Source organism: Schistocerca serialis, chromosome 5, assembly GCF_023864345.2.
Source record: "Schistocerca serialis cubense isolate TAMUIC-IGC-003099 chromosome 5, iqSchSeri2.2, whole genome shotgun sequence".
Classification (NCBI taxonomy): Eukaryota; Metazoa; Arthropoda; class Insecta; order Orthoptera; family Acrididae; genus Schistocerca; species Schistocerca serialis.
The window spans coordinates 492778986-492804835 of NC_064642.1; the positions used below are offsets into that span (position 1 = coordinate 492778986).

General features: G+C 40.4%; 1 protein-coding gene across 1 annotated transcript in view; it reads right to left on the minus strand.

The window, feature by feature from the left end:
• The window catches only part of LOC126481676 (F-actin-monooxygenase Mical), a 561514-nt gene that overhangs the window by 419430 nt on the left and 116234 nt on the right, over positions 1 to 25850 (minus strand). Inside the window, exon 2 of the mRNA XM_050105609.1 lies at positions 23080 to 23149. The gene's annotated coding sequence lies outside the window, so the exon portion shown is untranslated. The remainder of the gene's footprint in view (positions 1 to 23079; positions 23150 to 25850) is intronic.

A 25850-nucleotide genomic window follows, 5' to 3' on the forward strand; every position in this document is an offset into this window, starting at 1 on the left:
TCAAATCCGAGTCCGACAAGCGAGATTTCGGTTTTCCGTGATTTCCCTAAATCGCTCCATGCAAATGCCAGCTTGGCTCCTTTGAAAGGGACGGTCGATTTCCATCCCCATCCTTGAAACATTTTGAGATAGTGATCCTTCTATAATGGCCACGATGTCGACCAGACGTGAGACCCTACTCTTCCTTTTCCAGTGTGTCGTCGCAGGAACCGTCCTCGCACAATGGATGACAGCGGGAGCGCCGCCGTTGAAGAATGGCTCCTTGTGGTCAGCAAGCCAAGGAGAATCGATGACGGGATGGTGCAAGACGATATTGTATTTTACCATGCAATGGACTTTAATTTTACAAATGAGACTGCCTTTATTGTAGTTGTTGATTTGTTTTCGTCAGTAAAATTATTTTTTTAGTTTGAGGAACCTTATTGTTTTATTCCCAATTTCTGTTCCATCTAATTCCGCAAACTTCCGTAGATACTCAAATTTTTCTTTAACAGTTTGTCTTGTCAACTTTACCTTTTTTTAGCAGTTTATATGCGGCAGCATTTTCTCGAGTGCAGCTTTGTTCACAAGCGAAGGTGCCCAATGAACGTTACAGACAAGACGACAATAGAAGCTTCTGCAATGTGCTTCTACAGAAGGATGCTAAAGATTAGATTATTAACCAGATAACTAAAGAAAATTATTTTATCCTTCTTTGTTTAAGAACACAGTTTTTTAAATTACACTGCAGGAAATACTGTAATCAGTAGCAGGTTTTTTTCGAAATGATTTTATGTCCCGTAACTAGTTTCGTGCCTGAGCCCATAGTCAGATGGTAGATTTGAGTCATCATATGAGGCCCTCCAACACATATTACAATAGAGAAGTTTCTTTTTCAATTTACGAGTATGCTAATCCATGAGATAAACCACATACAAGTTTTGCATTGCATTTAGTTGAGCTCCTGAATCAGCATGAATCGAAAACTAAAATCAAACTTCTGCCTTATAATACGAAAGGAGAACTCTTCACGAAAACACAAATGTAAAACTTGCCAAGAAATCAATGCTACCTTCAACGGTAGGCTCAGACGAGAAAAACTAGTAACGATACAATAAAATCATTTCGAAAACTTGTGGTTGGTCGCAGTATTCCTTACAGTGTAATATAACTAATAAATAGGTACTGACTCGAATCGGGAAGAAAATAAAATTTTGGTGCAACCTGACTGAAAAAAGTAGTCGATTGACTGGATACATCACGAGGCATCAAAGGAATAGTCAAGTTTCGTTATTGTGGGAAAATGTTCAAATGTGTGTGAATTCTTAAGGGACTAAACTGCTGAGGTCATCGGTCGCTAGACTTACACTGTACTTTAACTTATGCTAAGAACAACACACACGTCTATGCCCGGGGATGACTCGAACCCCCACATCAAGGTCAAGTGACCTTCCGTGAGTATCGCTGCGGCGCCCTTCTGTCGGCTGCTGCTTTTATTTTCACCTACACCTAATGGCCACAAGCCACCGCCGAGATGGCCACTTTCCCCTCATCGACGACATTACACAGAAGCTATACAGCCTGTAATAGCATGAACGAAATTTCAATAACTGAAGTAGGATTATGGAGTCAAGGTCTGACACTTTCCACAGAATTTCACATTCCGTCCCCACAATAACAAAACAATCTGGCCGCTTACTTTACGTCAGAATAGCTAAAATCCACTAAAATTATTGTAATTCTGAGGAAGGGCACAGCAAACAGATTAGACTTCAGGAGATGACTGGAATCCCCAGGGAGAATAAGTTAAAGCGTTTCCCGCGCTATGCCAACACCTTATGGCCCCCAGGACCCCAATGGCCATTTTGCTCACTGTAGCCATTTTGCTCGGCTCTCCACTACAATTGTTTAGAACAGTAACCATAGCAAATGAGTTCACTATGCTGGATTTCGTATTTTCATTTTTCTACTTTATCAGTAGTCTGACACTTCCGAAGCGTCTATGACTGCGTGATGTATATTATTATTTCTTTCTTGTCTCAGACGTTATGTCTGGTTAAAAATGGAAGGTGACGTGGACCTTGATCAAGCGTGACTTCCTTTTAACTGTACGGTATATGTTACATTGCATTTAGGAACTTTCGGGTAATTGAACAAGTGTCAATAATTACAGATTTCTGTAGTTGTATGTATAAGTTTGGATGTAGCTGTATTGCATTGATGTACTGGTGGATATTGTGTGGTATGACTCCTGTAGTTGATAGTATAATTGGTATAATGTCAACATTATCCTGATGCCACATGTCCTTGACTTCCTCTGCCAGTTGGATGTATTTTTCAACTTTTTCTCCTGTTTTCTTTTGTATATTTGTTGTATTGGGTATGGATATTTCGATTAATTGTGTTAATTTCTACTTTTTATAGGTGAGTATGGGGTCAGGTTTGTTATGTGGTGTTGTTTTATCTGTTATAATGGTTCTGTTCCAGTATAATTTGTATTCATCGTTCTCCAGTACATTTTGTGGTGCATACTTGTATGTGGGAACATGTTGTTTTATAAGTTTATGTTGTAAGGCAAGCTGTTGATGTATTATTTTTGCTACATTGTCATGTCTTCTGGGGTATTCTGTATTTGCTAGTATTATACATCCACTTGTGATGTGATCTACTGTTTCTATTTGTTGTTTGCAAAGTCTGCATTTATCTGTTGTGGTATTGGGATCTTTAATAATATGCTTGCTGTAATATCTGGTGTTTATTGTTTGATCCTGTATTGCAATCATGAATCCTTCCGTCTCACTGTATATATTGCCTTTTCTTAGCCATGTGTTGGATGCGTCTTGATCGATGTGTGGCTGTGTTAGATGATACGGGTGCTTGCCATGTAGTGTTTTCTTTTTCCAATTTACTTTCTTCGTATCTGTTGATGTTATGTGATCTAAAGGGTTGTAGAAGTGGTTATGAAATTGCAGTGGTGTAACCGATGTATTTATATGAGTGATTGCTTTGTGTATTTTGCTAGTTTCTGCTCGTTCTATAAAGAATTTTCTTAAATTGTCTACCTGTCCATAATGTAGCTTTTTTATGTCGATAAATCCCCTTCCTCCTTCCTTTCTGCTTAATGTCAATCTTTCAGTTGCTGAATGTATGTGATGTATTCTATATTTGTGGCATTGTGATCGTGTAAGTGTATTGAGTGCTTCTAGGTCTGTGTTACTCCATTTCACTACTCCAAATGAGTAGGTCAATATTGGTATAGCATAAGTATTTATAGCTTTTGTCTTGTTTCTTGCTGCCAATTCTGGTTTCAGTATTTTTGTTAGTCTTTGTCTATATTTTTCTTTTAGTTCTTCTTTGATATTTGTATTATCTATTCCTATTTTTTGTCTGTATCCTAGATAGTTATAGGCATCTGTTTTTTCCATCGCTTCTATGCAGTCGCTGTGGTTATCCAATATGTAATCTTCTTGTTTAGTATGTTTTCCCTTGACTATGCTATTTTTCTTACATTTGTCTGTTCCAAAAGCTATATATATATCATTGCTGAATACTTCTGTTATCTTTAGTAATTGGTTGAGTTGTTGATTTGTTGCTGCCAGTAGTTTTAGATCATCCATGTATAGCAAATGTGTGATTTTGTGTGGGTATGTTCCAGTAATATTGTATCCATAATGTGTATTATTTAGCATGTTGGATAGTGGGTTCAGGGCAAGGCAGAACCAGATAGGACTTAATGAGTCTCCTTGGTATATTCCACGCTTAATCTGTATTGGCTGTGATGTGATATTATTTGAATTTGTTTGGATATTAAGTGTGGTTTTCCAATTTTTCATTACTATGTTTAGGAACTGTATCAATTTAAGATCTACTTTGTATATTTCCAATATTTGTAGTAACCATGAGTGGGGTACACTATCAAAAGCTTTTTGGTAATCAATGTATGCATAGTGTAGCGACCTTTGTTTAGTTTTAGCTTGATATGTCACCTCTGCATCTATTATCAGTTGCTCTTTACATCCTCGTGCTCCTTTGCAACAGGCTTTTTGTTCTTCATTTATGATTTTGTTCTGTGTTGTATGTGTCATTAATTTCTGTGTAATGACTGAAGTTAATATTTTGTATATTGTTGGTAGGCATGTTATGGGGCGATATTTAGCTGGGTTTGCTGTGTCTGCTTGATCTTTAGGTTTCAGATAAATTATTCCATGAGTAAGTGTATCAGGGAATGTGTATGGGTCTGCAATGTAACTGTTAAATAATTTAGTTAGATGTGAATGTGTTGAGGTGAACTTCTTTAGCCAGAAATTTGCTATTTTATCTTTTCCAGGGGCTTTCCAATTGTGCATAGAATTAATTGCTTGGGTGACTTCATGTTGCAAAATTATCACTTCAGGCATTTGTGGTACCATCTTGTATGTATCTGTTTCTGCTTGTATCCACCGTGCATGCCTGTTATGTTGTACCGGGTTTGACCATATGTTGCTCCAGAAGTGTTCCATGTCTGTTATGTTTGGTGGATTGTCTATTTTAATGTGTGTGTTATCTATTGTTTGGTAAAATTTCTTTTGGTTTGTGTTGAATGTTTGGTTTTGTTTCCTTCTATTTTCACTTTTTTTGTATCTTCTAAGTCGTTTGGCCAATGCTTGTAATTTCTGCTTCTTTTAATCTAATTGCTCTGTCACTTCTTGTTGTGAGATTTTACCTAACCTTTTTCGTTTTTTTCTGACATTTCATTTCTTATAAATTGTGTTAGCTGTCCGATGTCTTCTCTTAGTTTTTCTATTCTGATCTGTAGCCTGTGTTGCCATGCTGGTTTTGTGGGTTTCTTCTGTGTGTTGCTTGGTTCTGATCTCTGCCTAGTGTGTATATTTAGTGTAGTGAGTGCTCCTATACAAACCAGTAGTTGTAACTCTTCCATAGTTGTGTTTTCATTTATTTTGTTGTGTATGATTGTGTTGATAGTTTTTATTGTTGTTCGACTTGTGGGTTATTTGGTGGTCTATGCAAGAATGGTCTAATGTCTGTATTTGTGTCTTTGTATTCTATATATGTCAGCTGAAATTTTTCTTCTATATCTAACATGTGTGTCACTTCGTGTTCTATTTGTGCTTGTTCTGGTGGCTGTCTTAAGATTTCGTTTTCCTCTGACTGTTTAATTCATGCGTGTTGTTCTTTGTTTGTTTGCTCTGGGATGTTTGAGTCCATTACTGTATTTTCTTCTTCTTCTGATTGCACATTATTTTGTTCCAGTATTTGTTGTACTTGTTGTTTGATGTTTTCTAATTCTGACTTGGGTATCCTGTTATTTTTGATTATTACACGGATCTGATCAGCTAGTCGTTGTTCTGTTAAAAATTTTAATTCTGGGTATCTGGTAATAAATGTTGTGTATACTTGTGATCTGTATCCAGTTGTGTTGGTTCCTAGGTTTGTTGCTTGGTAAGAACAGAACATGAGGTGTCGATTAACTTCATCTGAACATCTCATCCTCTGTCTTTGTTTTCCTTCTAGGGTGGTTGCAGGAAGCATATCCTGCAGAACACCTCTATTTGGATTTGAATCATTTTCCAGTTGGATAGCAGTGTCGTTACCATTGTGGGCGGGAATAGGGTTCAAGCGTCGTCCCCGACCATGACGGCGCTTGTCCCGAGGCTTCTTTAGTTCTGTCCTGAACCAACTAATCACAATAAAAGGGGGGTTAGCCCTATTAGTGGTTTGTTCTTTTCGTCGCCTTTTACGACTGGCAGAACATACCGGAGGCCTATTCTTTTCCCGGGCCTCCACGGGAATTATTATTATTATTATTATTATTATTATTATTATTATTATTATTATTCACGTGATGCAACGGTCTTGTGCTCAGGATTTTACTAACTTATTATAGTATTTCACTTGTACTAAGTTTTATAGGGTTCATTAATAGAGATAAATAGCTAATAGGGTTGGAAATTAACCCTTTGAACGAATATCAAGTTACGAATACGATTTCTTCTTCTGGCATCAGTTGACTAGTGTGTAACTGTGGTGCCAACCAAGTAATGTGGTTGCTGTGAGTCTGCGTCTTCACGTCTTGCAATACAGACCTGCAAGTGCTGTAAAACCATGGGCAATTTAATTGATCTCAAGGAAAAGTGTTGGAGGCGCACACCTGCGCCTTCTTTTTTTTTTTTTAACGGGCTGTGAGTAAATTTTTATCTGGCTGCTTTACTTTAAATTTCCTTGCCCTTTAACTTATCCAGCAAGTGTATTCATTAGCTGTAAGAGTGTTAACAACGGAATTAGACTAGAACCAGAAATACTGAAGCGACTTCTCTACCGAACGCCTGGGTTCTTCCGTCACTATGCTAAAAGAAAAAGCAGTCGTCTTCAGACCTGAGATGTTCCTTTCTACAAGTGGCGCCGGCTGCAGATTAAACGCACAACCTGGCCTTCGCTTTAACTGAGTGGACTAGATGAACCAAGTAGGCAGAATGGCGTTTCTGGGAAGCGCGGATGTGGTTGAACGTCAGTGCAGCTGCGGTGATGCTTATCAAATTTTCGACTAAACGTTCAACACAGAACACACATCCACGTTTTTGTGTCTCCATTTGCGTTCGTGTGGGGATTGACTGCGGGCGTGGACTATGATAGTGGAAGAAATCACTGCTTACAAGAAATGCCAAAAACACACAGTGGGTACGAGAAATCCACAGCTAAGGAACACCACATGAAATGTATGAACGATGTTGACAAGGTGATTCGTGTTCATGACTGCTGCAGTGTGTTGAAATGCCTCCAGTATGAAAGGCCCAGGAAATACTCAAAGCAAAGGTACATTCCAAATCATTTTCTCGTGACGCAGATAGACTAATCCCTTACTGTACCATCAGGACTTTCTTTAGAATAAATATACGTATACATATCGCAAAAATCCAACCGCTTACAATATTTTAAGGCTGGGATTTAGTGTCTAGTTGATGATTTCCTGGTAAAACTAACGCAGATCAAGAATTTTAAAAATGCATCTTCCGAAACCTTGCCATCGACTGCGAAAGTAAAAAAAATAAAAAATCCGCAGATGTATTTCGAATTCCGTACTATATATGAGTTAAGCGCCCACGCAGCTTTTTATAGTGGACCTGCCTGTAGCATCTGAACCACACTTAATGAACTCTAAAGGAGCAGACTCAGACGAAGTTAGATGTAATCATGTATTTGAGCACGGTAATGGACTACACCCAGTGTGTAAACTACCAGAAGGATGAAGAAAGACTGTAATTTTAGAGATGCGAAAGAGCAGATGACGAACCTCAACAGAATCAGAATCCCGTGCTTGAACGACTAGCCAGAACAAATCTGCATCAGTAGTTTCCATTACAACACGACCACAAAAACCAAATCAAATCAAACCAAACCAAACCAATCCATACCATACCATACCATCTTCGGCAGAAAAGTTACAAGTAATATGATAAACTATATCGAGATCTCCGACACATTAGAAAACAGAGAGGAGGGACGGCGCGAAAGAGAGAGAGAGAGAGAGAGAGAGAGAGAGAGAGAGAGAGAGAGAGAGAGATGGTTGGTTGGTTGGGGGGGGGGGGGGGGGGGAAGGGACCAAACTGCGGGGTCATCGGTCCCTTGTTCCCAGTAAAATAATTACACACCGGAATGAAGAAAAGAAACGAGTCGTACAGCACAATAACAAGAGAAAGGAAGAACTAGAAGAACGACAGTAGGACAACCAACTCTACTATAGACAAAAACAGGAAACGAAAAATCATAGAGAGAAGCAAGAAGCAGGTAGAAGGGGTAAAAACAAGAGAGCAGATGATCGTGGCTAGCCAACTACGAGAATAAAAAGGAAAATCTAGCCACTCTGCGACACATTAAAACATCCACCCTAAAAGCATTGGAGTGGAGAATACAAAGTCAGAAAGGACATGCATTGGAGTGGAGAATACAAAGTCAGAAAGGACATGCGCTAAAGCTTATATAGAATGATAAAATCCGCCGCCGCGTATAAAACGTAAAACTAAATTAGCCGATGAGGCGTTGTCAGCTAAAATTAATGGCAACGAGTCCGATAACTGCAGAGTGCGTCGCAGGGCAGCCAAAGGAGGACAGCTCACCAAGATATGGGCCACTGTCACCCGGGCGCGAAATGTACACCTCGGCGTTCTAAATTCGCGCGCAGCTCATCGTCGGACTGCAAATAAAGGTCCCTAAGAAATGTGATACGCTGGACCATAGTTAAGCTCTTATGGGGCGTGATGGTTACACAAACATTCCCGAGCCTGTAACAAGCGAGTAATGTCTGTGACTGGGCAGACAATGCTGTTTTGATCAAGACTGGCCCAGATCTCATTTTGGACAAGCCCCCCCACCTCCCCAAACTTGTCGTCTAAAAACAAAAAATTGAGGCTTCATCGTCATGAAAGATTCCCCATCAGCTCTCGAACATACAAGGTACCTGGGCGAATAAGAGCTGCTGCCATCCTTAGCCTGACGTTCCTCCCATGGTGTGGCCAGGGAGAGGAACGATTTGGGGTCGTACTTCTGTGCAGTGAATTGAGCTCATAAACGCTTAGAGACTGCTGGTGTTTGACCATCAGCAAGAGATGATGTACTACGATTCACCACGTGTCATCCACCCTGATGCCATCCACTCCGACCACGTGCGCCACCCAGCCGCAGCAAAGACAGGGTGGTCACTGCCGGAGGTCCCGATGCCGCAAGGGGATGGGCATCTACCCCTCGGCATGCGTGAGGAGTTAACAGCGCAGGTATCAGCAGAGAGATCCCTGTGTGGTCAGGGGGCTACAACCAGCTGGGTACGTGGTGGCCCCACCACAACGGACTGGCTACCGTGCTGGATATCAGGTGCCGCCAAGCAAACAAGTCCAATATTATTGTCAGCGTAGAAAACGATGCTGCAGAGTTGATGGAAAAATACGCACCCAGGAGGGTGACCTCGCCCAACAGTTGGAAAGTGAGCAGAAGTGCAGATCCACGTCAACGAAGGTTGCGATACGTCTCAGTGCATGATGGGCACGATGCACCATGTAAGGCGCCCTTCCCCAAATGGCTCGCTCTTCGAGAAAATTTTGAAAAATGGAGGTCAAACCCTACAGGGGACCAACACAAAGACCAACATTCATTATTTTCCAATACTACGGTGTACTGAAACTGATTGCTATGAATACGCGAGCCGATTTAAGAGAGAGGTGACGCATTTCGTACAAAAAATCATGTTATTAGGTATTACTGTTTCTGTGGACTCCACAGAATCGCGAAAAGACATTACGTTGCCACTTTACAATGCTGTAGTACTGCTTGTACAACAAGTGGCGCCTAAGAAATCGATCATGTTACTTATACGAGAAAAATTGACAGCCACTAATCCTAATACTGGTCTCAACCGGGATGTGCTGGAACAAGCTCTACCTCAGTTGTACTGCGGGTACAGTCTTACAAAGATACGAACACTGCGACCGATACGTCTACCTAAATAAAAAAAATCTCTGTTTGAAAGCAACCCAAAAATTAACGGACACGGGAGCTACCGGCAGACTGACCACTTTGGAACAGTAGGAATAATTCTTACCAGACGACATTTTGAACAGATACATCCGTGCATTAGCTATACGTCCATGTAACGGCTGTATACAGATGTATCTCCATGAGGCGACTGAAACTAATTAGATAAAACCCTGTGCTTCCTGCCGAGGCAAACAGTTAAACATTCAAAACTTTTTAATACTACATGATCAACGACGGTAGAAACAGTAGTTACTTTAAATGATAGGAGACATTCGTAAATAAATACATAAATCTTACAAGCCCTACGAATTTGAAGATCATTGCCGGACATCACGTCCCTAAAATAGTACGATGATATTAAAAAGAAAAATATCTCGAAAAAATCGCTTCTGAAGACTGGAAGATTTCCGAGAACTGTTCAATACAACACACTTGAAAATCATTTAATTAGAGGTCGGTAGTTGGATACGTAGCGTTGAAGTTTCATAATCGTAAGAACGTAACGATCAGAAACGTCAAATAACGCCGCGCGGTTAGAGGTGTGTGTGTGTGTGTGTGTGTGTGTGTGTGTGTGTGTGTGTGTGTGTGTGTGTGTGTGTGTGTGTTCTTAGCATAAGTTAGTTTAAGTAGTGGCCTCAACAGTTTGACCCCTTAGGACTTCACATACATTTGAACATTTTATCAAATAACATGCATTGTACCAAACTTTTTAACAACAATAATAACTTTTTATTTTTAATTAGAAATCGTACGAAAATGCCAGTATTAACAGTAAATTATAATTTGGCTCAAAAATGGGAAATGCCAAATATTACATAAAATACTTTTTATTTATAGAGATTGAGTAGGCATGTAGCATGTCTGTATCAATTTTTAATTCACTTTCAAACAACCATTAAACATAAATACACGTCAGTTCCATAAAAAATTTTGAGTCAATATTTGTGAACAGTAGAGCGTGGATGAAATAGCGAAATCATTATATTAGCTTTTCGAAGTAATACATTTAGTCCAGTCAAATAGTAGATATACCTTGCAAAAGGTGGGGTAGAAGAGTTTATTTTTTCAACTTGTTCATATGGTTGGACAGATTAGAAAACCGAGTTTTGCCAACAAAATTTCTCTTTGGAAAACTTTCCGCAGTCAAAAAACTTCGAAAATATCGGACTTTTTTCAGTTTTTTCAAAATATCTCAGTTTCATTTGCTCCTATCGCTTTAATGTCTAATTTCTTTTTTAAAGAGCACAAAATTCTCTACAAATTTGATTCTAGCCATTTTTTTCTACTCCCAATATCTAAGGCGCTACAGCGCCTCAAAAAATACCAATTTTTCAAATTTTGAGCATAGTGGTAAGATACCTAATTTTTGAGCACTATTTTTTCAGTTCATGTTTGTGTAGTATAAATACATTACACATCATGTTATACGTTGGAATTTACCACCTCACTTTCAGGTATTCAATTCCTCTATATACAACATGAGGATTGCTCGGCACCCAATTACTGTGATTCTTACATCACTACCTGAAGTTCACTATGGGCCACCTCAGCCCTGATATTTGTAAAACTATAAATATAAAAATACATCATTAAGAGACATAAACACACACACACACACACACACACACACACACACACACACACACACACACACACACACAAAATAAATTGTCTCAGGAAACTGAACTATTATTAGCTGCAATAGGCAACCTAATTAGGTAGGTAATTATTCTTGTGTATAAAAGCCACACAGTTGACATTAAAAATAAGTAACTTTATTACAATTAAAATGCATTGTCAGTTACTAAAAAATGTTGACGGTTCTGGTGTGTAATACTTGTAATATTGCACTTAAGCGCACTTGAGACATATGAGCACCACTTCCAACGTTTTGATGGGCCAGGTTCCTCAGTGTCACCAGAAACACCTTGAGTTACGCATTCAGGGTCTGTACATAGAGTTGATCCCAGATTGACCTCTTCTTTAAACAGCGAGTCAGCCTCAGCAAGTTCGTTGGTTTCGTCAGCGGTTTCCTCAACATCCTCCATAACATCTTCTTCACTGTCTTCATATAAAAATTTTGGCACGTTTTCACAGTTGACCCCAATACATTTCTTGCAAACTGAAAAACATTTCAAACCCACTTTTCTGAGGGAGCACGTTCCGCCACAGTTCAGCTTGCATGAGCATGAAACAATGTGAAGAAGTGCTTCAGGTGCTGGATCTTGGCTCATTATAACGGGTATTGGACCGTGGTCACTGTGATTCCAGCCCCATTTCTCAGGAGGTTCCCAGTTTTCCATCCAACTTTGGACTTGCTGGTAAGCCCGCAACGAATGATGTTGCGCAGCATCTTGTGTAGGTAGCAACCGTGCAAGATTCAGTTTGCTTTTTGTGGCAGACTTGGCGAATAGCTGGTACCGCAAATGGTCTAGTGTGTGGGAACTGCTGACACCTCCACTATACAATACGATAGTAACCTGTTTTCCTGCAGTTATTATTTCTTCACGCAGAGGTTAGGGGTTCATTTTTCGCAACAATATTGCAACACTTAATTTTTCCTTGACCAAAAAAAAAGCAGATGTTTTATCACATCCGCTAAAGGCGTGAGTGAACAGAATATATTCACTGTCAAACTTGTAAGATGCGTGGAAAACCACTTGTCTTCTGCATTTCCTCTTCCTGGCTTTAAGAAAAATAAAGTTTTCAATGCCTTGCCCCCAAAGCGGTCATGAGCACAAGCAGGTCAACATCTTCTCCTACAATGACAACACTTCCAAAATCTTTGGTTCTTGAAATGGCAGATGTTACAATTATAACGTCAGCATCTTCTTGTGCCTGGTGCACTTCAATGCTACACTCCAGAAATTCCATTTTAAGAAGTGTGATCAAACGCATCTTGTTTCGTTCGTTGTACAAGAACTTGTCCTGAGGGACTTGGTTCACCATCTCTGATTCAACCACAACGTCAACCGAAGAATGTTGTTTGGATCTACGAATCCTCTCAGCACTCGTTGTGCTACATTTGTCTCCCTCACATGGATACCCATCAAATACAATAGCAAATTGAGATCCAAAATGACGTTGCAGGTAAGAAACATAGATTTGGGATATTGACTTGAAGCAAACATTTCAAGTCACTTTGTGGATAAGGTACCCTCCATCAATGACAAAAAATTTACTCGGTCCACCTGACTTCACATCTTCCACTGGAACGAAGGCATTGTAGAATGAAGATTTTGTTCCTTTTCGCATGCCTTTTTCTGAGAATAGGGACATTGGGTAAGGAGCAAGTTAATATTTCAGAAAGGCTTTTAACTCTTATTCACTTTGTTTCATTAAACAAATCCTTTGGAAAAGAGTTAAAGGATCAACAGGAGTAATTTTAGTGCTCCCAGCTTTTACAGAATTGAACGCAGAAAGGAGAGTCACAACTTTTATCTTTTCTACGGAACTTTACATCGTGGAAATTGTCACCAACTATTGTCACCAACTATTCCTTGCTCGAAATTTGAAAAATTGGTATTTTTTGACGCGCTGTAGCGCCTTAGATACTGGGAGTAGAAAAAAATAGTAAAAACCAAATTTTTAGAGAGTTTTGTGCTCTTTAAAAAAGAAAATAGACGTCAAAGCGATAGGAGCAAATGAAACTGAGATATTTTGAAAAAACTGAAAAAAGTCCGAAACTTGCGAAGCTTTTTGACTGCAGAAAGTTTTCCCAAGAGAAATTTTGTTGGCAAAACTTGGTTTTCTAACCTTTCCAACAATATGAACGAGTTAAAAAAAAAATCTTCTACCCCACCTTTTGCAAGGTACAGGCTTTTTTTTCTGAGAGTTTCACTGGACTAATTGTAACTGCATGTCATGTGAAAATGTTCATAATCTTGTGGATCAAAGCATTTTTTTAAAATATGTACAGTCTCTATAGGATAAACAACCGAAAAGGGAACTAATAGCTGTCGTGGGTCTTCATTATACTGATGACAACGTCATAAATACACAATCAGAGAACAAACTACACAATTGTTAACGCACGTTACATTTACATCCGTATTCGCCACATCACTGTGTAGTGCGTGCTGTACCAGTGTATCCTCCCGTTTTCCTTCCTGAACCATTCACGTGTGGTTGCTGGGAAGGAACACGGTCGGTGTCACACTGCAAGAGCCAGAATTTCTCAAATTTTAGCTTCGTGGCCAACACGTGAATTTTATGTCGTAAGAACAGTATGTTTCTTGACTCACTTTGAAAAGTTGCCTTTCACAATCTTGCAAGCAAAGCTCTCCATGGTGCGCAACGCCTTTGTTGTAATACTTACTTCATGTGTCCAGAAAAAAAATGATTACTCTTTTCTCTACAGAATTTCGAACTTCTATGCTCTTCACGGTGACATTTAAAACATCTAAGTGCAAGATTCGCCCTGTTTTGGCTTACTATGAGGTAGGTGATTAGGTGCCCCGCTCCGCAACTGCACGTAACGTTCTCATACCGGCACATGACCAAATATGTTATGTACCTCGATACTCCTGTTCTTAGTATATTCATGATTCTCCAAGTAGTGTAGAGTAGGTAGAAACCGCAGCTAATTCCCTCCCTTGGAGTGAAGTAGTCTTGCTTAGGTGCACTTTCTTACTACAGGCAAACGCGTATGGAATCTGGCTTGACGTATAATGGTAACGTTCGCTGCAAAATACTTTTCCTGGACTTAAGGCGACATGTTGCAGGTGTGTACATCAAGTGCTCTGGGCTTTCAATATGCTTATTCCGTTCTATTTCTTCTGCCACTCTGTGATATGGGTGGGGATGCAATGCGAGCCACGGGGTTGGTCTGAAGCGTCTCTTAAATAAGCGGACTAACTCGGGTAAGGCCACGTCCTATGTCTGGTGTGAACCGAAGCTCCCCAGACTTGTGGTCTATACTCTCCCACAGAAAACCAGAGTACCAGCGCAGTGGACTGGAGAGTCCTCCTCAAGTAGTACTTGCAGCTTTCTAAAGATGTTTCTGATGCAAATTTTTAGTTTTGGACCCCTTACAGTGTGTCCCAAAACAAATGGTGTGATCCAGGGTAATTCTCAAATATTTTGGTCTTCCACAGTGCTGAATTTCCGATCCCATCCAGTTAGTATTACGTTTTCTTTCAGCTTTTCTGTATCGTAAGTGGAAAGCACTTACCTGAGTTTTTCCTGGATTGGGTTCAAGATGGTACAGATCATACTGAGACCAACCTATAAAATGTGTTACAGTTTACTAGAGTCTCTGTGCCATTCCCACGTCGACTAAACAAACGCATTGACGGTACGCACTGTTCCTCTCGAATACTTTTATTCTCTTTAGTTTATCCAATCTGACATGTGTCCCAGACTTAGGCAAATGGTTAGGAAGGGCAGAATTTTGCAGTAAGTATCTTATGACCTAACCAGTCAGCCGATATCAATTGCAGAATATTAAATTTTCTGCTGAAGCAGATTCTGGAACGCTGTGTGTGACAGATTGTTAAATAATAATCATGTGACGAGATGCACCTGATTTACGGCATACTTCCGAGGCTCTTGTATGATTGAGAGACATAGTGTCTTTAGAGACGCCATATTAAAATACTTGTAGTATTCGAATAGATATGCGACTCATACATCTTGAAAACTGCAGGCCGTATATTACACTCGGCAGCGGAGTGTGAGCTTACGAAACTCGCTTACTGATTAAAATTGCAAGGCAGACCGAGATCCGATACCTGAACCTTAATTTTTGTGGAGTCATCTCTTAACCAACTGAGCTACACAGACACGTCCCGACTTCAAAGTTTCAATCTGGCAGTACCTTTCTCTTAGTTAGAGTGCTTGTTCAGCTAGTTACGCAGTTTGAATCTGTACGCAAATTTAAGATTCAAGCATTCCGCTACAGCCTGTAAGAAACGTTCTGGCAGTTTCAAAATGTTTGTGAAGCGTGTCTGAGTCCAGGTTTGGTTGGCAGTATTAATCACCCGGCAACGAGCTACTTTGATCTGACAATAAGTTTCATCTAGGAATTTATTCGGCAGGATAAACGCACGAACATCAGCATTCCAGGAAAGAGCTGCAGCACGTGCGCAGAAGCATTTTAGCGATGTATTTACTCCAGTGTATTCAATATGAGGTCATATGCCTCACCTTTCCATTTAGAAAAGTATATTCCACTGTGAACTAACTAAGGGTAATATCCAAGACTGAGGTCAGAAGAAAATGTACAAAAACTGCCTCAAAGCTAACCCGAAGCAATGTATCATCATTTCCGGCATGTTGGAAAAATATGCACTTGATCGCAAAAACTCTAATCATGAGAGCGAAGGGCTCTTCGAAAAACAGTGTAGCCATGACGCAAATGCAATTGAGAAACTCACAAAAAAAGTGGACGGAAGCACCGGGGACTTGTATACACTTTTGGTAAAATGTGTACATCACAGTTGGAGTTGATACACCATGAGCAAACTCAAGCATACTAAGACATCATATTCATCCAAGAGCCAATGACAGAAGCAATTGTCACAATCGCCATAAAGCGTAAAATTAGTGAACGAATATATGAGAAATGATTATTCTAATACAAATAAATTTAATACATAACGTTTTTAAATCGGAATAAAAACTATAAAATAATTTTTCCCAGTCCCATAACGTTTCTAAACCCATACAGAAAGTTCTAAAATTTGTGATTGTGAATTTTTTATAGCTATGAAAATATTTATTAGAGTGGTAACAAAAAAGTGGGGGCATGCGTAACTGAGGCACGAATAGTTTACCTATCTATTGCATGTGCGCCACTCTGTGCCACATGTCATGTCGTTATTGGTAAATGGAACGCCGCAACTACACACCAGACTAGAGATTAATCTCCGTTCTGTCTTGATACAGATAATATTCGCAACAGTGTGGCGAACAAGGGACTAAATTACAGATTCCCTAGAGATCTTGCGGTCGTGGAGACATCACAGTGGTACGTCCAGGACATTCTACAGCCCCCGTATATCTACCTTACTCGTATGGGACCTCTACCGCCATTCGTAGCACAAGACCTTATGTAACTAACAGTCCCCAACGAACGTGAGTTCGCAGAGCTCAATCGTTGACCTGCGAAATTTCAAGACACGGATTTGGTTGTAATTGAGCTTATGTCGAGCGTACCAAGACAACACCTGATCCATAATTAGCAACCTGCCCCCACAATAAAACATTTCAAAACGCATCTCTAGCCAGTCTAGGAGAGATTACTTACTGAACTGTGCACGGTGACTTCTGTATCGTTAAGTTGCTGTGAAGACAGTAAATAGAACTTTTTATTTCGCAACTGTTGTGACGTTAGCTGTTCATCTGATTGACGACGATTGAATCCTTGTGAGTGATATGATTTTGATGTCCACCACAATAAGAATACGTAGCAGAGAAAGTGTCCTTTATAAGCAGCCACCGAAGGTCTGAAAACAGAGAGCTTGTCACACAGAAGGAACTATTAACGAATACTCACCACACACAACGCGCGCTCACACGCTTCCCTCTTCCGTGTAATTCGGTCGTGTTCTAGCCAGTTCATGTTATCTGAAGTTTTCGGAATTTCAGGTACTCATCTATCTGATAAGTACTGCTACTTCACTATCTTTTAAATCTTCCTTCGAATCCTGATAAGGAATTCATTATCACGCCCGTCCGTGGAGCATCGACATAGTCATTCTGCAGTTAACGAGTTTTCAAGTCCCATGATCATGTAAAGCGAGATCTTCCCATTACTGCAATAGTGAACCATGTTTAAATCTCTTCATCTGGGATACGTATTTAAAGTTTACATCCGAGGCATGGTGCGAATGTCTCTTCTTTTTTGTCTTCATGCGTAATAGGTCGCCAAAAGTGGAAAGATTTATTACGTATGAGTGCTACGACTAATTACCGTTTGAATATCAGATATATGAAAAACTGTTCTGAAATTTCAGCACGTTAGCAATCAAGGCACAGATTTTACCTAGAGCAGACTATTTCTGTAATTTAATGTAATATTCCAAGGTTGAATTTCCCTTGGATTTTTTTTTTTTTTTAGGTAGGCTGACGTGTTGTTTTATAGTATGGGACTGCAATGCGCAAACCATCAGAAGCCTGAGAGTCGCCCAACGGTTAGCGATAAGAATCACTTAGCCTAAATGAACAGAAAGAGAGAGACGAATAAATGGATACTAGAAATGACAAGAGTAGGGAATTTCACAGTAAATAATAGGACGAGGCAAGCTGCCTTATAAAGTCTCTGAAAATAACCCAATGAAATTCTTGTTCGTAGTTGGATAAAGGTCCAAATCTATCTCGTTTTTATATCTGCATATTTATTATCATCATCTAGGTTAGTCTGAGGATCCATATAGCTGAAGGACGCCACTTGATCCTCAATCATGTTGTCCAGTAGTTTTAAGTCAGACTGGATCTTTGCTCAACAGGCTATCAATATTGTCTTGGTTTCTCACTGTAACGCTTCACAAGTGATTCAAGTGGTGAAGTGGACATTGTTAGTCGTAATTTTCCTGCAGTATTCACACATCGTCCACCTTAAGTTTATTTTTTGAACAATAAATCTGTTTTACAGATACCCTGCTTGTCAAAAAGCTTACTTATCCTAGTTGCTTCTGTCTTCGTAACATCGATCATTCCTAAATACAATTTTCTGCAAATTGGCACTGACAATACGGCAACATTACATATTTCAATATTGTCTTTTTTATTTGTAGCTGTCTAGGGAAAACTGAAGGTGTGTGTGGCAAATTCTTACCTCATTACGACGCAGGAACGGTCGTCTGTACACATGCATTAGTAAAATGGTGTTACAACAGAAGTTCCGAATTATTAATTACGATTTAAAAGTTATAGAGCGTATTTCCAATTCCAGTTATGTGTTCTGTTACTATTTACTTCGTGTGAGATTCCTTTCCAGCCAGACGGCAGCTGGCGAAACTATGTTACTAAGCGAATTTCCCGGAGCCCCTTACCAATGACACGTTGTCTATCCAACGGCTTCCAGGTCCAACAAAAATTTGATTTCCAATATTTAGTCCAATTATTAATCGAATTTAAAAATTTAAAATGCTGACATGATCTGCTCATTAAGAGGAACATCTTATTTAAAAGTTTAAAACAGTAAGACACGTATTACAGTTAGAAACTGTCTTGAGGCAGTGCAACTGATGGCGCGCGAATACCCGGACTTCATTCATCCAGTGTTTGAGAATGAAAGAGCTAAGCGATTTCCAACAAATTTTACGTATAATTTCAAACACTTTCTAAACTTTCCTAGCTTACATGCATAACCATCTGAGCACCAGTGGTTTCTGTCTCAAGCCACCATTCTTTATTTGAAGTACTAGAGTCTTTGGCATGAAACCACCGATGCCGCTGCAAAACAAAGACATCCAGTTTTACACCGAGGTACTTCATTTGCGGTCGATACTCTGTAAGCCACCGTACGGTACGTGGTGGACAGTACTCTGTATCACTACTAGCCATTTCGCTTTCTGGTCCACTCGCAAATAGAGGGAGGGAAAAACGGCTGTCTGCTTGCTTCCGTATGAGCCCTAATATCTCGAATCTGATTTTCTTGGCCCTTACGCGCAATTTATGTTGGCGGCAGTAGAATCGTTCGTTAGTCACCTTGAAATGCCCGTTTCCTAAGTTTTCTCCACAGTGTTTCTCGAAAAGAACGTCACCTCCCCTCCAGGAATTCCCGTTTGAGTTCCCGAAGCATCTCCGTAACACTTACTTGTTGGTCGATTTACCGGTAACAAATCAAGCACCCGCCTCTGAATTGCTTCGACGTCTTCCTTCAATCCGACTTGGTATGGATCCCAAATACTCGTATCAACGTCCCATATGTGGTCTCCTTTACAGGCTAACCACTCTTTCCTAAAATTCTCCCAATAAACCTAAGTCGAACATTCGACTTCCCTACCAAAGTTCCCACATGCTCGTTCCATTTTATATCGCTTTGTAAAGTTACTCCCACATATTTAAACGTCTTGACTGTGTCAATCAGGACACTGGTAATACTGAATCCGAACGTTACTGGTTTGTTAGCTGCCAGTCATCACACCAACTAGAAATTTTGTCCAGGTCGTCTTGTATCTGGCTACAGTCACTCGATTTCGACACCTTACCGTACACCACAGCACCATCAGCAAACAACCGTAGATTGCTTCCCACTTTGCCCGCCGAATCAACTATGTATACAGGGTGTTACAAAAAGATACTTTCAGGAAACATTCCTCACACACAAAGAAAGAAAAGATGTTATGTGGACATGTGTCCGGAAACGCTTACTTGCCATGTTAGAGCTCATTTTATTACTTCTCTTCAAATCACATTAATCATGGAATGGAAACACCCAGCAACTGAACGTAACAGCGTGACTTCAAACACTTTGTTACAGGAAATGTTCAAAATGTCCTCCGTTAGCGAGGATAGATGCATCCACCCTACGTCGCATGGAATCCCTGATGCGCTGATGAAGCCCTGGAGAATGGCGTATTGTATCACAGCCGTCCACAATATGAGCACGAAGAGTTTCCGCATTTGGTACCGGGGTTGCGTAGACAAGAGTTTTCAAATGCCCCCATAAATGAAAGTCAAGAGGGTTGAGGTCAGGAGAGCGTGGAGGCCATGGTATTGGTCCGCCTCTACCAATCCATCGGTCACCGAATCTGTTGTTGATAAGTGTACGAACACTTCGACTGAAATGTGCAGGAGCTCCATTGTGCATGAATCACATCTTGTGTCGTACTTGTAAAGGCACATGTTCTAGCAGCACAGGTAGAGTATCCCGTATGAAATCATGATAACGTGCTCCATTGAGCGTAGGTGGAAGAACATGGGGCCCAATCAAGACATCACCAACAATGTCTGCCCAAAGGTTCACAGAAAATCTGTGTCAATGACGTGATTGCACAATTGCGTGCGGATTCTCGTCAGCCCACACATGATGACTGTGAAAATTTACAATTTGATCACGTTGGAACGAAGCCTCATCCGTAAAGAGAACATTTGCACTGAAATGAGGATTGACACACTGTTGGATGAACCATTCGCAGAAGTGTACCCGTGGAGGCCAATCAGCTGCTGATAGTGTCTGCACACGCTGTACATGGTACGGAAACAACTAGTTCTCCCGTAGCACTCTCCATACAGTGACGTGGTCAACGTTACCTTACACAGCAGGAACTTCTCTGACGCTGACATTAGGGTTATCGTCAACTGCACGAAGAATTGCCTCGTCCATTGCAGGTGTCCTCGTCGTTCTAGGTCTTCCCCAGTCGCGAGTCATAGGCTGGAATGTTCCGCGATCCCTAAGACGCCGATCAACTGCTTCGAACGTCTTCCTGTCGGGACACCTTCGTTCTGGAAATCTGTCACGATACAAACGTACCGCGCCACGGCTATTGCCCCGTGCTAATCCATACATCAAATGGGCATCTGCCAACTCCGCATTTGTAAACATTGCACTGACTGCAAAACGACGTTCGTGATGAACACTAACCTGTTGATGCTACGTACTGATGTGCTTGATGCTAGTACTGTAGAGCAATGAGTCGCATGTCAACACAAGCACCGAAGTCAACATTACCTTCCTTCAATTGGGCCAACTGGCGGTGAATCGAGGAAGTACAGTACATACTGACGAAACTAAAATGAGCTCTAACATGGAAATTAAGCGTTTTCGGACACATGTGCACATAACATCTTTTCTTTATTTGTGTGTGAGGAATGTTTCCTGAAAGTTTGGCCGTACCTTTTTGTAACACCCTGTATAGAGAACAACAGCGGTCCTATCACACTTCCCTGGAGCACTCCTGACTCTCTGATGAACACTCGCCGTCGAGGACACCATACTGGGTTCCATTACTTAAGAAGTCTTCGAGCCCGTCTCATATCTGTGAGCTTATCGTAAGTACTCGTACCTTCATTAGCAGCCTGCAATAGGGCACCGTGTCAAATGCTTTCCGGAAATCTAGAATATGGAATCTGCCTCTTGCCCTTCATCCACAGTTCGGAGTATGTCATGTAAGAAAATGGCAAGCTGAGTTTCGCAAGAGCGACGCTTTCTAAAATAATAGTGATTCGTGAACATAAGCTTTTCAGCCTCAAGAAAGTTTATTACATTCGAACTAAGAATATTTTGCAAGGATTCTGTAGGATACCGAAGTTAGGGAATTTTGTCTGTAATTCTGCGGGTCAGTTCTTTTACCCTTCTTATATACTGGAGGTCATTGACAGCGAAAATAAGTATACCAGAAGTTATTGTAACATCAATTTGAGACTGTACTACTGGTTTTATGAGTAATTTCGCAATGAAACTATTGGGGCAGCATGTTCTTTTGATATAAAGTTATTACATTTTAGGCTGATTTTTGTTGTTACTTAGGACTGTAATTTGTATTAGGCATTATGAGTTCATGGGAAATCCGATAAATGCGTTTGTGTTTAGGAAAAACGCGAAATTTCTTTCAAATATACCACACGAAATAATAGGTGGCTGAAAACTGTATTCCTAGTGGTTCCAAAGAGGAACCACCTCCTTAAAACAACTGATTGTTTACTTTTTGTCCGACAGTTTCGTCTTCTATTCGTTGCTTACTACGGTAGTAAATGTTATTACTGAGAAAAAAATTTACATTATATTCCAAAGTGAAATCACCTCCTTAAAACGATATTGGTTGTTTCCTTTTTGGCAATTTCATCTGGTACTCGTTGTTTATTATGATAATAAAAACTAATTTTGTAAAGAAAGTTTAAATAGTTTTTTTTCATATTGTTTGGATTCTAAGAGTTAACGTCAAACATTTAACACAATAACTCATTTGCAATCACACATTCAAAGCTGTTTTATACTTGGGAGTTCAATTCTTTAAAGAATCGGGGATGCTATGAGCTGGAGCAACAGTGGAAAGTTGCATCTTGACCCAATCTATATCGGTGAAATTTCTTCTTCTGCCTATTGTGTGTATAAGTATAATTTATCATGTTGAGGATTATGATATTGTGCTTTTTTTAAAGTTGGGAGTACATGCTACAATATTTCATTCTAACCATTCAGCGAATGATGTATTCACAATTTTCTTTTTGCTTCCTTCCTTTGTTACACTTTTTCATACGCTATTGCCATTTTATCCGTTGGCGGTTCAGTTACAAACGTGTTTCTGAAGTCAAATTATCTCAATGGCATCTAAACAACCATCTTCAAGAGGCAAAAATTCGATTGTTACCTGTGGTTCGAAGAAACCTCACATGCTATTGACATACACACTAATGAAGTGTCAGTATCCCGAAGCACGACAGCTATGAGGTTGTCATTTTGACAGTGTACGTAATGAGACAAGAATGTTCTATTGTTTTCTTTTACATTATTTTAATGATATTTCTAACGTCAATAAACCACGAAGTATGACGGTAATGCCATTGCAAGATAAACTATCAGCTGTAAGTTGGTAAGACATAGGCGTGCTGCCCTTCAAGGAAAAGTGTAAACACCGCAGAGCGTGCAGTATTGTAACAAAGCAACATTAACGAGTTGTTAATACTCACGTGAGAGGTTGCAGGGCAGTGCTGGAGATACGACGAAGCATCCTCTCGGGACACGGTTTGACCCCGAGTTCTGCAACGGTAAAACAAACAATTTTATAGCCACTCTGTTACAGCATAAAAACTTCTAACATGAAGGCATTTTAAGGTAAGTCTTGCTCAATAACGATTTCACTTCAAAAATTAATCGTTTTTGCGCACCTTGCGATAACTCCTCAGAAAGTTTATATATTAGTGACGGTGTACTTAAACAGTTGAAACCCACTAACCAATAACGAAAATTTGTTTAATCTGCGTAGCAATAGTGTACTGGGCATCGAGAAAGAAGAGTGTTACATTATGAGTTCTGAATTACGTACCATTAAATTGTGAATTGACTTAAAAGCCGTAAATAGTAAAAGACGATTACAATATGCAGCCAAATTTTCACAGTGGCAAGACCGCCGAAAAATGAAGAGACAAGTGAGCGAGTAATGCCAAATGGATAAATGAGACATCTAGAAGAAGAGTTGGAGGTATTTATATATGGAGAAAAGGGTAAAAGATATATGAATAACCAAGCTGCTTATACAAAGATAATTAAATTGATTCAGAAGAAGGGCCACACCGATGCTGGCAACAGTGGGTACTGATCGATCATTAATTTAAAAATGGGGCGAAGTGCGGCGTCCGTGTGACTCAACACAGTGGTTCTTTAATCTTCGACACCTATTTTTTGTAGAATGCAGACAGGAATCTTTGATTTAAAGTCCGTCGAGAACCAGGTTATTACAGACGGAGCACACGGTCGTAGGACGGTGGGTTAGGAAATCGACCGTAGCTATGAGATTTTGGGAAACGATGGAAGAACAGGAAAATCTAAATCTGGATGGCCATACAGGGGTTTGAACTCCACTTCTTCTGAATGACAGTACAGTGCCTCAACTACTGTGCTACCTCGTCCGGTATCCTATTGTGGAACAATCATCCTGTGTGATAACGGAAGCATCGCTTTTTGTATTTAAGTCAACTTCTAACTGGAAAGAATAGAAACGATATTTATCTGCTTCCTTAGTACAAGTAGCTTTGGCGCGATCGTTCTCATTTAGGAAGGAGTCGATGAGTGCGCTAACTGCTGAAAAGTACCCGAATATCCCTCTGTAATGTGGAATTAACCGCTAGACGTCACGACAGACTGTCCCGCCGGCATAAAAGCAGATGGGGTGTATCGAGTTGACAGTAGAGAAACAGCAACAGCAGAATGGGTCGGTCACGAGAGCTCAGTTACTTCGAACATGGTTTAGTCGTTGCATGACATCTGAGTAATAAAGTCACCAAGAACAATCCAGCCAGCGCTTCTAAAGCTGCACTAATCGACTGCTGGTAATGTGACTAACAAGGAGACGGCACGACCGTGGGGTCGGGGATTTGTCCGAAATTGTGTGTGGTGAAAGAGGACCCCTAACACCTCACGTTGTTAAAATATTAGGACGCACTACCCGGAAAATCCCGGGAAAAATCGATCCAAAGTTTCTTAGGTGCGTTATGAGTATGAAATGTTAGCCCACTGCTGAGCCGCCGTCTGGCCTAGATGGTTAGGGCTCGGACTCTTCCGCTAGAGGTCTCGGGTTCGATTCCTTCTCCAGCACTATTTTTTTTTTCTTCGGACAATAACATAGCATCGCGAGAGATTTCTTACGAAGATGTCGATGATATTAAATTATTTTCCGTCAACAGCTTTTCATACTACACGACTGCGTCCTTCAATCGTAATTTTGATAGATAACTATGAATGGATTCTTCAGGAATTTCTTCTCCTAATCCAGATGAGCCAGCAACTTCTTCAGTCGACATGTTTAACCTCGGATCGGAATAACATGTTGAAATTTGAAACAGGCACGTCTGTTCACGACGAAATCGAAAAACAAACTGCCGTTTGCTTCTCACGGCTCGTGCACAGTCCTATGCGCAGATGACCGTTATAATCCCAAGGGGACCCTTACAAAGCCCCTTTAAACCTTGAAACCCCATAAAACGAAATAGAACGAGCACGAATGTGAATGAAAAACTTTACGTTCTTGAGCTAAAATAATGTTTTAAAAATAATGTAGGTTTGAGAAACTTTTTGAATAATGATGGAATAACAAAAGAAGAACAGAAGAAAAAAAAAGTGCCGGAGGAGGAATCGAACTCAAGACCTCTGGCGTAGGAGTCCGAGCCCTGTCCATCTAGGCCAAACGGCGGCTTAGCAATGGACCAACATTTTATACTCATACCGCACCTAAGAAACTTTAGATCGATTTTTCTCGAGATTTTTCGGGTAGAGCGTCCTAATATTTTAACCACGTGAGGTGTTAGGGGTCATCTTTAACCACACAAAATATCGGACAAATCCCAGACCCCACGGTCGTGCCGTCTCCATGTAAGTGGGAATGCGAAAGAACACCCATAGCTAAACCAAGACCACGCGGACCTCATTTACTAAGTGACATGGATCGTGCACATTGCGAGTAGTGGTTGTAAAAAATAGCATGAAATAAGTGGAAGGAGCTACTAGCAGTCCAGCTAGCACAATAAATGTGCGTACAGAGTTAAAAAGAATGGGACACAGTGGTCGAACAGCTCCTCGTAAGCCAGGCATTTCTGTAGTCAATGCCAAGCGACGCTTGGGGCGATGTAAGGAGCGACGCCAATGGACAGTGAACGCCTGGAGACGAACGATTTGGAGAGATAAATCAAGCTATATCCTGTTGCAACCCGAGGAAAGGATTTGAGTTATATGAGTTTGGTGAATG